At 41.7% G+C, this 14,365-nt stretch overlaps 1 protein-coding gene and 1 long non-coding RNA gene across 5 annotated transcripts in view; one reads left to right on the plus strand and one right to left on the minus strand.

Annotated features, from left to right (window-relative positions):
- Nucleotides 1–14,365, minus strand: part of COMMD1 (copper metabolism domain containing 1) — a 129,298-nt gene that overhangs the window by 24,246 nt on the left and 90,687 nt on the right. The window lies entirely within an intron of this gene.
- LOC135982561 (uncharacterized) lies at nucleotides 2,264–10,883 on the plus strand. Its single transcript, XR_010599972.1, has 2 exons — nucleotides 2,264–7,752; nucleotides 9,898–10,883. It is a non-coding gene; the product is annotated as an uncharacterized LOC135982561 (long non-coding RNA).

The raw sequence follows: 14,365 nt of genomic DNA on the forward strand, positions 1-14,365 counted from the left end.
TAGGACTATGGGGGTTGTCTACAGTAGGCTTTGATTTTTTTCTGGCTATTTCCCACCATTGCTACTGCCAACTGAGCATGGGTATGGCAGGGTGGGCACCAGCATTTTAACCACCATATAATCTAACCCACCCAGAGCAGATTTAAATAAAACAGTGGTTAAAATAAAATGTTAAAACCAGCACTGCTTTTGTTAAAGATGAAGGGCAACTCTAAAATGAAAACCGAGCTAATCCCAGATATATATGCTGCCTCCAGGGTAACCAGGCTGCGGGAGGCATTCAGCACAGAAATGTACGTATCTTTTTAGAAATCAAATTTCAACTACTTTGAAATTCTCTGGCACTTTCATAGATCTCTACACAGAAAAGTTATGCTGATTTAACTAAATCTGTTTCTTTCATTAACCGCATCATGTGTGGACGCACAAACCACGATGGGGCAATCTGTAGGTGTAGTCAAGCTTTAGACACCTAAACCCATATTTAAAGCCTTTATACATACAAAAGTTGATTCACATCAATTATAGTGGCATAGCAGTACAACCAGTAACTGGAACAACTCCCCTAATACGGATGTAGTAATACCAGTATATGCCCGTGTTTATGTATTTATAGCAGTATAACTTACTCCTGTGTGGGAACGCAAATAAGCTGTATCAGTATAAGGCACCTTTGTATTGGTATAACTGCATCCAGACTAGGACAGCACCAGTATAACTATTCCAGGTGAGCTTGTGTGTGCAGGGGGAAGGGAAATCACACTCCTAACTGAAATAGTTATACCAGCCCCAAAACCTGTGTACAGACCAACCCCAAGGTACCTAAGAAACAGGCCTCATTTTCAGAGGTGTTGAGCAATGTCATTGGGTTTGAAATCTTGGCTTTAGATTGCCAGTTAGCTTTAACAAAGACTCTATTAGTGGTTTGTTCCAAAAGCAAACAAAAGACTAAATTACTTTAATTTAACAAATGTTAGAGACATGTTGTTCTAAAACTTCTCTTTTGTTCCTTTCAGAACGACATGTGCTTTTCCTCTTGTATGGAAGGTGCAAGATTACATGGGTTGATTGGAAGCAGAAAAGCAGATGGATGAAGAACAGAGTTTTCTTTGTTTATGTTTTTTAATATTTTAAAGGGAAAAAATATGACCATGAAAAATGAACACTGTAGTAAGATTCACAAATCGTACCGTCACTAGGACCATGAGCCTCTCTTGCTGGTTTAATTATGTGAGTATTGTGTGGCCAAACTTCCAAAAACCCTGTCTATGGGTAGGTCTACACTGCAGCTGACTGGGGTAATTCCCAGTTCTGACTGAGCTACCATGTTAAAAATAGTGGTGCGGACTCAGTGGCACAGGTGGCTTGGGTTAGCTGCTTGACTACAATCCCACCTGAGATCCTAGGTACATGCTCAGGCATTTAGCCTGATCTGCCTTGGCCACACTGCTATTTTTAGTGCGCTAGCTCAATTGGGCCCAGCCTGTGTACTTCTTCCTGAGCTGGGAATTACACCTCCCAGCTGCAGTGCGGATGCAGCCTACAAGTTCAATCAGGTTTTGTTACTGGGCTCTGACAGTCATTTGTACTGGTTCTAACACACGTGGTTTTGGCCACATGGCAGTTTTTGCATAAGAAACATGGCAAACATGTTTGTGCATCTGCCTCTGTGTAACACAGTGTTGCTGGAGCCGGGTTGGTCCCAGGGTATTGGAGAAATAAGGTGGGTGAGACAATATCTTTTATTGGCGTTGTAGCCTGGAATTGTATCTATCTCTCTCACCAACAGAAGTTGATCCAATGAAAGATATGACCTCACCCACTTTGTCTCTGTGTAACACTATCTCTCCAGCAGCAATGATGCAATGAGCCACTGTGCTCTAGGCTGTCCTACTGCACAGTGTTGGGAGGAGGAAAGACTGCTGACTTAGATACACAGACATGACAATACAGCAAACCAGCTTCTCATCACCTGGGTACAAGAATACCAAGCCTACGCCACTGGTAAGGGCACCATAGGGTTAGCTGCCATACACAGTAACCAAGATTTAGCTGTGCTGCATATGAACACAAAACATGTCACTAGCTGCAAGCTTGGTTAAAAGATGATGTATATAGAGCAGAAGGGTTCATCTAGATTATAAAAATAACAGTTCAATAATCACTTTAAAACTTGCTCTCAGTTCAGCCATGCTATGAAAAAGTTCAGCCTGGCCATTGTGACCTGAATTATAACTTATGCCAGTGTGTTGTGTTCTTGGAGGTGAACCATGGCTAGTAATGATTGGAAATGTATAGTTTCCCTACAGGAGACAAGTCCTTTTTATAAATGACAATTTCTTAGTCTGCAAGTTCTTCAGGACAGGGATCATTTCTGTTGTACAGTGCCAAGCACATTAAACAATGCATAACCACCCACCATCTTCGAGAGTTCTCATGGGACTCCCAATATCGTGGAACTTGATTTTAAGCAACTTTAAAAATTGTAACTTAAAATTCATAAGAGTTCTCCCACCTATTCAATAGCGATTCAATAGTGTTTTCAAACACCTGAAGAACCTTATAAATCTCACCAGCAGGTCAGGGGCACTCAAACAATGACAACACATAATAGGCGTCATGAGGCACTGGCCAGCATTTTTACTATAAACAGAAAGTATGGTTACTATAAACAGAAAGACTCAACAGTTAAAAGTGCCACTGATTACACTTAAATAATATGAACACTTCCTTTTACTACACTGAAGGCTTGAAAATACCATTGCAATGGAGAAAGGGACTGTTAGGCGTTATATCACTATTGCAAAGCACAAATCCTTATTAGGACCTACATAATGAGTTTAATTTTATAGAATAATTATGAAGTAAAAGCAGACAAAATATAGAGGACAATTTTAGAAAGGACAAGACACTGAATTTTTTTTTTATCTGGTCTCAGACTAACCATGAGAAATTTCAGTGTAAAAGTTTTATGTATAGAAAGTCCAAAATCGGGTTTATATTGGAGGTTATTTTATAACCTAAAGTAGAGAGACATTGCTTTATTACAGCTTCAGGACTTTCTGCAGGGAAGCATCAGTAAAATTGTTGGGCCACTGAGGCAGTCCTGCCACTGACTTCAATGAGCTTTTGATCATGCCCACTGACAGACACGAGCACCATTTGCAGTCACGGAGATAATGAAAGAGTGAAAGGTATTTCTTTTAGGGGAAAAAAGAGAGTTAAAGAGTTGCAAATTTTTTGCTGCTTTTTACTGAAACTCACGCTTGCCAATATCTATAATACGTAACTACCCTACAGTCCACCTCTCTTTCTTCATGCAGGGAGAAAAGTTAAGAAACAGGACAAAAGCTGAAGCTACGAAACTATGAGCATGCCAGTCCTACAAAGAGACTCTATCCATGCAGAGTCCCGTTGATGTCAAGGGGCCTTAGGCTCTGCCCTTTGCCTTAGTTAATACTATAACTTTGTTTTATTAAACATGTAATTTCATAATTTGTTAGAGGAGTGAATGAAGCTGTGAGTGAAGTACCAAATCTGCATTGCTATCACTGCACCACATACATCAGATTTTTAAATAACTGAATCAATCAGGACAGAGCAGAAATCATTTTTCATTGTGCCCTTAAACACCCTTGCCACGAAGGTTTTTTTTTTTTTTTAAACTCACAATATTTCACGTTGCTTTTGATAGACTTCATACTTAATGACATCTTTTCAGAAGGAGAGTTGATTCAGAGGAACATGCTCTACATTTCTGTTTAAATTCAAGGACAAGTAGTAGTAAGTCAAAACCATTTCCATAAGAGAACTGCAGAACAGTCATTGAACAATTGTAATAGTGATCCACAGTTCATATAAAGTCACTCACATATGAAAACTGCAGCTATTTGTGCATGGGAAAGTACAAACTTCTGATACTACCCATCAACTATTTTTAGCGGGTCATTCTCCTCCCCTATCCCACACTTTGGCAACCAGTCATGTTCTTAAAATATCAGGACAGGACCTTGAAAATATGTGAGGACTTAACCCCATCTGAAGTGCAGAGTTGCATGTGAATGACTGAGTTAATTTTGAGTAATTTCTACTCCGAAAGCAGGATTATCTCCCATGCCCCCGACCCCAGTAACCATAAATTCCAGTCTGTATCCTCACGGTGCAGTTAGCTTTTACAGGACTTGCTCTGTGGTACATATCTGTAAAGTGCCTTCCAGCTTTCTATAGGCTCCCTTATCAACCAGACTTCTTGGGATTTGGAACTTTTCCTGAGGCAGATTTAAGGTAATTGCTTCTGTTGAAGAGCTACAGTAACAGGACGTTTCCTTCGCTTTCATGCCTGTGACTGGACAATACACGTTCTCCCCAAACTTGGGATCTCCAGTGGATTACTCCAAGTCGCCTCTGTGACCATGAGTTTCTATGACAGTTATGTTCCAGCAAAACAACTGAAATGTCCACCTCAAGAGTGAAATGTGTGTATGCAGGAGACAGAGCCTTCTGGCAACTGACCCTGGATCTCACTCCTGAAAGAAAAGACACCAGGCTGACTTCTAACTTCAGCGCTTTCAGAGCAAAACGTAAATCCCACCGAGCCTTCCCACAATAATACCATCACAAAAACAGTCCAGTTCCCACTGAACAGACGTGAAAGAGAAAGAAAAATGCATTTTTGTGCACGTGCCTCATAATTCATGGGGGCACCTGATACTTCAGTTTTCAGTTTTATGGCATCCTAACATTGTTTGCTTTTAATTAGACAGCTGTTGCATACTGCTCAAAACTTTTTTCTTGAATTGTTAGTTAATGTAGAACCCAGTGAAGTATACAAAAGTTTACATTATTCCTACCGATGCACATTACTTTGCCTTCATCTCTGGAGATTTGAAAACATACTTAGCTTCATTAATTAATGAAGCTGGGTTCAGTTGCCTCATGCTGGTGCTTATTTGTGACCAAAACCACCACCACCACTTTCAGATTCTGCCTATTTGTTTTCAGTGTTGTTCTAGCCTTGTTTGTCCAGGACATTAGAGAGACAAGGTGGATGAGGTAATATTGTTTATTGGACCAACTTCTGTTGGTGAGAGAGACAAGCTTTCAAGCTTACACAGAGCCTGAAGACCTGAAGAACTCAAAAGCTTGTCTCTCTCACCAACAGAAGCTTGTCCAAAATCCAGTGTTGCCTCACACACTTTGTCTATCTATTTTCAGGAAGAACTTGGGGCTATAGTATTAGCCGTGTGTGTGAGAGAGAGATGCATTGCAAGAGATGCATGAAGAAATTTGGGGTGCGCTAGTTGCATTATGCTTGACTCAGAGCCAGCAACAGTGTCTCACTTTCAAGAGCTCTCAATTCACTCACAAATTTAAAAGAGAATTCAATAAATAACTAAAAGGAGTTTTGAGAAAGACGTGCATGGCGGTATGCTTGACTTGTATTAATTCTTGTCTACTGCAGACTTCGTAGAATGCCACTGAACATCATAAAATGGGTCTTAATTCACTTGGATAAAAGGATTATCCTGAGATAATGTGGACAGGGAATTAGCTTTGCATTTAGAACTGCCCCTCTCCCCTCTAGTCCCCAATTAATGGCTCTTGAAACAAGTTATGAAAACAATTCTAAATATAATAATATAGGAGTGGGATTGTGTGTCTGCCTGGGGCTATGGCAAATGTTTTTGGGATTTCCCCCTCATCCCTTTTCTCCTTAAACTGCTAAATTAAACTAAGTCAGAATGGTGCCAGGTTTCTCCCTTCTCTCTTTTTGAGTCTCAAAAAATGTGACTGCTTTACTAGTACTCAAAATGAATATTTAATCTATGTACCTTACTTCGATTAATCTGTTTATCATCATTGAATTATTAAAATCACCCCTCTTGATGCTATAAAGTTCAGATTCCTACCTCTTCAAATTGTGGTAATGGTAGTTTGTTTGTTTTTTAAATTGTACCAGTGCTTAGGATCCCCAAATAGAAATTAGAGCCCCACTGTAATAGGCATCATTCATATAAATAGTCCTTGCCCCAGAGAGTTCACAACCTAGAATTTAGATAATATGCCAAAGGTAATAAACGGGGTAATAGAATGGGACAAGTTAACAAAAGAAACGTTTTGGCTTGGGCCCCTCTTTAGTACTGAGGAAGCTGTTTTGCTGATGATGGGCTTTGCTAATATCCATAACAGTTTGATCTTTTCAGTATGTTCAAATAAAAACTAATCATTCTGCCAAAAGTTTATAACAAAAGCACGTAGCACATTATATAAACACACACACACACACACACACACACTTTACCTGCAGAATTATGAAGAATATGATAGAAAATCCCAAGTGAAACAACCCAGGAAAACTTTATAAAAGTCTCTCTCTTAAGGTGCCCTTGAAATCAGTGCTATTTTTAATGGGTTGATGCAGGTTTTAAAACATTAATTACACAGTCTCCAAGGATGATACAATAGTAACAGCCAACTTTTAACTTGTCAAATTTGGTATTTTTTATTAATGTCACTGGATTTACCTTCCGACACTGTTCTTTTTATATTCTATTTTGTAAAGTACAATAAATTACAAGAAAAGCAATAGACAACTGTTCAGGGATTCTATCTCTGAAACCCTCCAAGGGCTGGTATACTGATTTGGCTGTCATGCAAGTAGAAAGTGTATTAACGCACCAGCTCAGACGAAGCAATCCGTGATACAGTGGTTATAGATATATATTTTTTAAAAGTAAAACTGAATCTCACGGAGAGAGAGATTAACTCCCTTTGAAGATTAACAGCAATGCTTTTGCAACAGCTGGCAAATGTCTGCTTAGTGTTTCTCCCTTACCACTACACCAGCTCTGACCTTCATTAAAATGAGGGCACCGTGTCCTTCACTGATGCACTGGGGCCTTTTAAAACGTTTCTTTTGGCTGTTACATCATTTAATTCTACAGCTTGTTAATAGTACAGAGACCTGAACCCCTTTATACTGACATAGTCAAACTCAAAACATGGTTGGTCGTTTACATCTGGTATTAGCCACCCAGGTGTACATTTGGTTTCACATATGGGAGCAACTTAGTCACAGAAGCCCTTATAAATTCCACTTCTATTACCATGAAATTCTGTATTTCACCTTAAGTCTGGAGTTATACAATGGTTAGGTATGACGCTCTACACCCCAGGGGAGTGCCCTGTAACCCATACTCATCGTGTGTATAGAATTGTGATTTTGCATATAAAGCATGCCTTGTAAGGTATCATGTGAAAGGTTATGATCTGCTGAACTCCACTGTTCCATCTAAATATGTACATCATTAATGCACATGAAGTTATAAGATTGCGTTGTATAGTTGCCACTAAAATATGCTGTGGTTTGGGAAGCGCCCAGATACTAGCTCTCCAAAGACAATAACCAGGGGGATAATCGACGCCTGGGCGGGTGTGGAAAAACCATCAACAGCCATTGTCCAGCAAGGGAGCTACAATGCAATGACTCACCTGCATAAGGCCACAGCAGGGGAATTGGTCAACCTTGCCTGGGGACTCAGCAATGCCCCCCAGACATACCTGGACTTGTGTTCTCCAAGCACATGGACTAAGGGTATAAAACAGAACACAGTGGCCACATGCTTGGCCTTTTCTCCTCCCGCCACCTATGCTGCAAGCAACAAGGACACTCAGAAGGCTGAAGACTACAACAGAGGAGACTGGGGTTTCAAGGGTGAAACCTGTGTACTGTGAACTGCAATACCCAGTGGGGTGAGAAACACTGCTTAATCTAGCTGTTGCCCAGTCTAATAGGGTTGAAAGTTTAGTCTACGTGCTTATATTTTCTTTTCTTTTGGTAATCACTCTGACTTTTTGCCTATCACTTATAATCACTCAACATCTATCTTTTATAGTCAATAAACTTCTTTTACTGTTTATCTTTAACAGTGAGTTTGCCTGAAGTATTTGGTAAATCTGTCCAGGTGTACAAGGTCTGGTGTACATCCACTTTCCATTGATGAAAAGGTGAACCAATTAATAAACTAGCACCGCTCATCTGGAGCAGTGCAAGACGGTATATTCCTGAGGTAAACTGCTGGGAGCTGGGGGGAATTCATCATCTAGCTGGCTGTGGGGCTCCACATGCGGTTGTGCTGAGTGGTAACAGCGCCTGGAGGGGTTTGCTGCTTGTCACTAGCAAAGCATTGTGAGAAACAGCCCAAGCTGGAGAGTTAAGGAGGTACAGCGGTCCCACCGGCCCAGGCTGCACCCGGGGGATCCCGTCACTTTAGGCATGGCAGAATTTGCTTTTTTTATATAATTCTGACAGATATTATTGATTTTGTTTTTAGATTTTTGTTTATATTATTTAAATTTTCACAGTTGTGGGAAATTATGGGGGAATCAGACAATGGTGGTTTCAGATTTATTTAATAACAGCAAACACAGATAAAACAAAGTTTTAATTTTTTTAAACAGTTATAAATTGTCAACACCATATGTCAAAATATACAAAGTAAATATCCTCAAATCAAAATCTGATAAGTTCTAAAGCAGCATTTTCTTATGTTGCCTATCTGTAAATTTCAACTACCATTTATTTTTTCATTGGGGTTTGTACCTGTATGGTGAAATTGACAATTACTTACACTTACTGAAAAAAAAATAATCCTTTCAAGCCTAACAATGGGATATACTGGTACCCTTGGTAGTTAGCCAATATTCAGGGGCTTATAGGTTGTATCCATTAGGAGGAGAAACTGATAGTGAAGTCAGGTATTTCTTTGATGGCATCGTGTTTGTTTATCACCACAAACTCCAACTCAAATGATCCCAAATTTGGGTCACTAACCCCACCCTGTACCCTCCAGGGGCCCACCAAATTGCAAAGAAATGTCAATTTTAGAAGACTTAAAAAGGTTGAACTTTAAACAAAAATTGTGACACTTTAACTATACTGGCAGTGTCATACTGTAATAGTAAATAGCTAGTTTGCTTTTTTGGGGAAGGCCACTAGCCAGTTAACAGCAAGATTCACCAGTGACTACGGCAGCAACTTAGCAAAACAGCCAGGTGACATCTTTATATACTACTAGAGTTGCCAACTTTCTAATCATACAAAACCAAACACCCTTGCCCCGCCCCCCGCCCCTTCTCTGAGGCCCTGCCCCTGCTCACTCCATCCCCCCTCCCTCCGTCACTCGCTTTCTCCCACCCTCACTCACTTTCACCAAGCTGGGGCAGGGGGATGGGAGGGGGTGACGGCTCCAGGACGGGGCTCCAGATTGGGGTGGGGGGGGGGGGGTCGGGGGTCGGTGCGGGGTGCAGGCTTTCAGAGGGAGTTTGGGTGTGGGAGGGGGCTCAGGGCTGGGGGTAGGAGGGGAACTCAGGGCTCCGGCCGGGTGGCACTTACCTCAGGTAGCTCCCGGAGGCAGCTGGCATGTCCAGCTCCTAGGCGGAGGGGCCAGGGGCTCTGTGCACTGCCCGCAGGTGCTGCCCCCCGTAGCTTGGGTTGGGGGCAGCATGCAGAGCCCCTGTAGCTGCCCCTGCGCTTAGGAAACAGACATGCCATCCGCTTCCAGGAGCCACACAGAGCCAGGGCAGGCAGGGTCCCAAAAACGGATGCCTGGCAATCCTATTATATACAGATCCACACAGGAAAACATTTTAAAGATGTTTTTGCCGATTACTTTCATAACCTTAGAAAAGAAGCTGAGAATATCTAAATCAATCATCCTGTGAAATGAATGTGGAAATTATTCTTGGGGGGTGGGGGGAGGGAGACAACTCCTGCTGTATTCTTAATGATGCCACACATTGCAAATCCATTCATCAAGAACTTGTACATAAATCATGTTAAAAATTTCAAGCTACAGGAACCCAAATTAAGCGCTTGCCTTTTTGCCTTTTGTCTAGTGACCACATGGAGACTTCTGGACAGCTAAATGAGACCTTTGAGACTTATTTTTCATGGTGCACGATGCAGTAAGGAGATGGAAAACCAAGTTTTGAAGCAACTTCTAAGTTTCCTGCCTTGCAAACAGTCTCTTCAACTTTATCAAGGCTAGCTATGAAGGTTTGCCTCTCAAGTTTTCAGATATTTGTTCTCAGTAGTACGCATTAGAAAATGTAACATTCATTAAAACTCCACTAGTGTGTAATGTGTTCCAACATTTCAAAAGTTTTATCATACAAGATGAACAAAACAACACTGTTCTTTCCCCCCTGGTTTATAATTGATTGCTTCCAAGAAATGACTTGTCTGGATGTTGCAGATTCCCATTATACTGAGATCCTCTAATACTATGACAGGAAATAATTTTACTACAGTGTTTTCATTATCTGCTTTTCGGAAGCTTCCTTTTGACAAGTCCTTAAAATGGTATCGTTATGTGTGCAGAATTCTGAACAGACAAGCACAGACAAAAAGGCACATAATGGTATTATGGTGACAGCAAGTGAATGTAGCTGACGGGTTTTAAATATCCACTGTACCATAAATTATAAACAACGAAAGACAGCAGTTGCAGGAAGAGTTGTCTAATTTTAACTATATCAAGGAATAATTTTCTTACCAAGAATTTGATTTTTTGTATCACTGGTATGAAGTACTGTAATTAGTGCAGTAGAAAGCAAATACTCTTCATAATGGGAACAGTTATACTCATAGGCAGGTAGCGCCTTAGCAGGGAGATCTGCACAACAGCTTTGCTTTAACGATCCACATCATTCCAGCTATTCAAACATTGGGTTGATAATTCCTGGAAGGCCTCTTCATAGTACCAATGAGTGTCTTCCTCTGCCATGCTTTTCACAGGTGAAAATTCTTCATGCATGTAAGTAGTTTACACCTGGTACGCATGTAATCACCCGTATTATTGTAACTATATTATTTGTAGTCATGAAATAATCCAGCCCTTATTTCTTAAAATTCTAGTCATAGTATTTGACTCACCAACCACCAGCTACAAAGAATTCTACATCGTTATTGCATAAAGTGAAAATAATTTGTAGGGGTATGCAGACCTTATACAAAATTTTAAATTTCAAATGGGTTTCATCTTGATGAGCGTTAAGTAACTTTTCTTTATCAAGATTTAGATTTCTTTCCTCCCTTAGGGGCTAGTAAAATACACATTTTCTCAAATAACCAATCCAAGGCTTGCCTAGCACGACTACCCATCATGAATTGGGCAGGACAGTCCTGAAATCCAGAGTTCAAGTCCAGTTCCCGGGCTGAATGACTCTGGGACAACATTTGTCCCAGATTCCCTGCAGTGCTGCGCCGCACCTGCCCAAAGCTTAGGGGTGGCGCCAGCCTCTTCCCGGAGGGGGAGGAGGGGAAGCTGAGGTGGGCCTTAGTCCCCTCCTCACCATGAAGCCTCACCCCCTGCTTCTCCTCTAGGTCCCACCCCCTGGCTCGGCCAGAAACCGGAGCTCAGCAGTAGTAAGAGACGCCCAGGGAGCCCAGGCCACTCCTCCACCTGTCCCCTGGGCAGTTTTCCCCCAGGGGAGGGGGCGTGGACACATGCTGGGGGATGCCAGGGCAGGTGGAGGGTCAAGGGCTCCCTGGGTGGCTCTTACCATGGTCCAGCTCTGGCTTCCGGCCTGGCCAGAGGGCCGGACCTCAGGGGGAAGAGAAGGGGCAGGGCCACGGAGGGGGCGGGGCTCCTGCAGGTGTCCAGTTTTTGCCTTTTGAAAAGGTGGTCACCCTACCTAGCACCCTTCCTCATTGCCTGACCCCTCTTACAGCAACAACTCCTCTCTGCTCCCCAGTCCTCACTCCCCACACAAAGTCCTTTGTCTCTGGCTCCTCCCCACCCAGTATAAGAAAACTGTCACAGATAACTCCAAGCACAACAGCTTTTCTAGACAATAGTGTCTGTGCTGCATTCTCTACAGCAGTGGTTCTCAAAAAAATATATATTTTGCAGACCACTTGAAAATTGCTGAGGGTCTCGGCGGACCACTGAATGATCTTTACAAATGTTGCTTGTACTGTTAGCTAACTATTGTAAAGCCCTTTGGATAAAAGCGCTATATAAAAAAACCCTTAATAATAAACATTTTTTTGTTCTATAAATAAAAGCACACAACTCATATTTTAATATCAGTAGTCTTATCTTTCTAATGCGATGGATGTGCCCTCCCCCCCCCGCCATGGCAGCCCCTAAGCTGGGGCTGGGAAGGAGGAGGGCTCTCTCCCCTGCCACAGCAGCCACAGAGCTGAGGCTGGGAAGGAGGGAAGTCTCTCCCCGGCAGCCGCAGCCCTGGAGCTGGGGAAAAATCGCCTCTTTCTCTGGCCGTCGCAGCCCTGCACATCCCAAATTCAATTCCACCCCTTCTTCTCACCCCACTGCCTCCTCCCACCTACCCCCTATTCCCCCCAAGGCCACCACCTCACCTTACATGTGCATCTTCTCCAGGGTCCAGGCACCTAATTAGTGGAGCTGCACCTGCGTGGCTCCACTAATTAGGTGGGTGGCCCTTCATTCTTTCGTGTCTGGCTTCCCAGGCACACACCTCAGAGGGAACTATCCGCGGACCACCTGAATGGAGCTTGCGGACCACTGGTGGATCGCCGACCACTGTTTGAGAACCTCTACTCTACAGCCTGTCTTGAGGCCATTCTGCTCCGTGGATCACCGCGAAGGCCCAGTGGGGCAATCCTGTCCTTCGGTACATGGGAAACTAACTTCATATGAACAAGAACATGGAGCATTCCTTTGGTATGATTTACATATCAGGTCTAGATATTTGTTCTTGAAATCTTACTTACATGCATGTCTATGGAATCTCCTACTGTATGGTTTAAATAAGTTTTATTAAGGCTGACCTTCCTCTGATTTTCTGCCAGTCTATTTATTAATTAGGTGATACTAAAAATATCTACATGTAATATAAAACAGTGTAGTTATTTCAGTCAATGGGAAAAGAAAGGGCTGATCTTTTATTGCATTGTTCAGAATCTCTTACAATTTTACTTTTTTTGATGCTAAATAAATTTTGTTTTGCAATCTCTCCTCATGTGTAAACCCTGAATCCTGTGACAGCTTTGTTGACCCATGAACACATTAATAAACAACTTGAATTTGTATTTAATCATTTTATGGAGCAAAGTGGTGTGTATTTTTTAGTAAAGTGATCCATCCCTATCTAAGTGAGGTTCAGAACACCTATGTTCATTTATGGTACAGATAGGCTCTAAAAATAGTTTGCCCTTAGAGAGTTTTGACCAAAACAAATTAGCCATTATAATAAGCGTCATTCCCTCATTATCTGCAAGATATTATGCTGCCAAAGAAATTAGATATGAAAATAGCAATTTCATCTCCTGTGAAACTATAAGACATACAGGCTTGTACAACAAACAAGTTGTACAAGTCTGTCTTTCAGGGATGTAGTAGTCTGTGTCATATAGTCTCAGAAATTAGAGACAGAAAGTGTTTATTAGATCTTCAAGTCTATCTCAATGCATGTGCAAGATACTTTACAACCTACAGAACTGAGAAAAAAATTTGAGAAGTTCAGCCTCATTTCATGTTTGTGAATTGTCTGTGAACTGTTTGTATGTTTCTCAAATGTATACATTATTACAAGTTTACCACATAAATTTTGTAAATAATTGTTGTTCTGCAGGTTATTCACAAGCAATAAACTGCAAGGCCAGGTCTACACTAACCCCCTAATTCGAACTAAGGTACGGAACTTCAGCTACGTGAATAACGTAGCTGAAGTTCGAAGTACCTTAGTTCGAACTTACCTTGGTCCACACTCGGCAGGCAGGCTCCCCCGTCGACTCCGCGGTACTACTCTCGCCGAGCTGGAGTACCGCAGTCGACGGCGAGCACTTCCGGGTTCGACTTATCGCATCCAGACTAGACGCGATAAGTCGAACCCAGAAGTTCGATCGCTCGCCGCCGAACTACCGGGTAAGTGTAGCCAAGGCCCAAGTTATCGATTTGCATAATCAAATCATAGCTGTTATCATTAGATTTGGGTTGACATGTCAAGTACTATTGGCTTTGTTGCTGACTGAAAAGAATGTAATTTTCAATGAGAATATCTAGGTTTGAGTTAAAAACCTGTTTTTTTCCCCAAAAAATACTCCATAATGGTCACTTAAAATTGCATGATTCCAAAACCTTTCCTTCTTGTAAACTCATTTGCTAGAATATTGGTGAAAGTCAACATAAAAGGGGGTCTGAGCCATTTCAATTTATCTGAGCAAAAATTTACTGAAACATTTAAGGTATTTACCCAGCTTAATATTTGTATATGTTTTTCTATGGCATGCACCATTGCTTTATCAGTGCACGTCATCTGTGTACCTACATTCATTCTTTAAATACCTTGTGAGATATATAATATATTAATTTTACAG

This window comes from Chrysemys picta, chromosome 3, assembly GCF_011386835.1.
Source record: "Chrysemys picta bellii isolate R12L10 chromosome 3, ASM1138683v2, whole genome shotgun sequence".
In the NCBI taxonomy this organism is placed as follows: domain Eukaryota; kingdom Metazoa; phylum Chordata; order Testudines; family Emydidae; genus Chrysemys; species Chrysemys picta.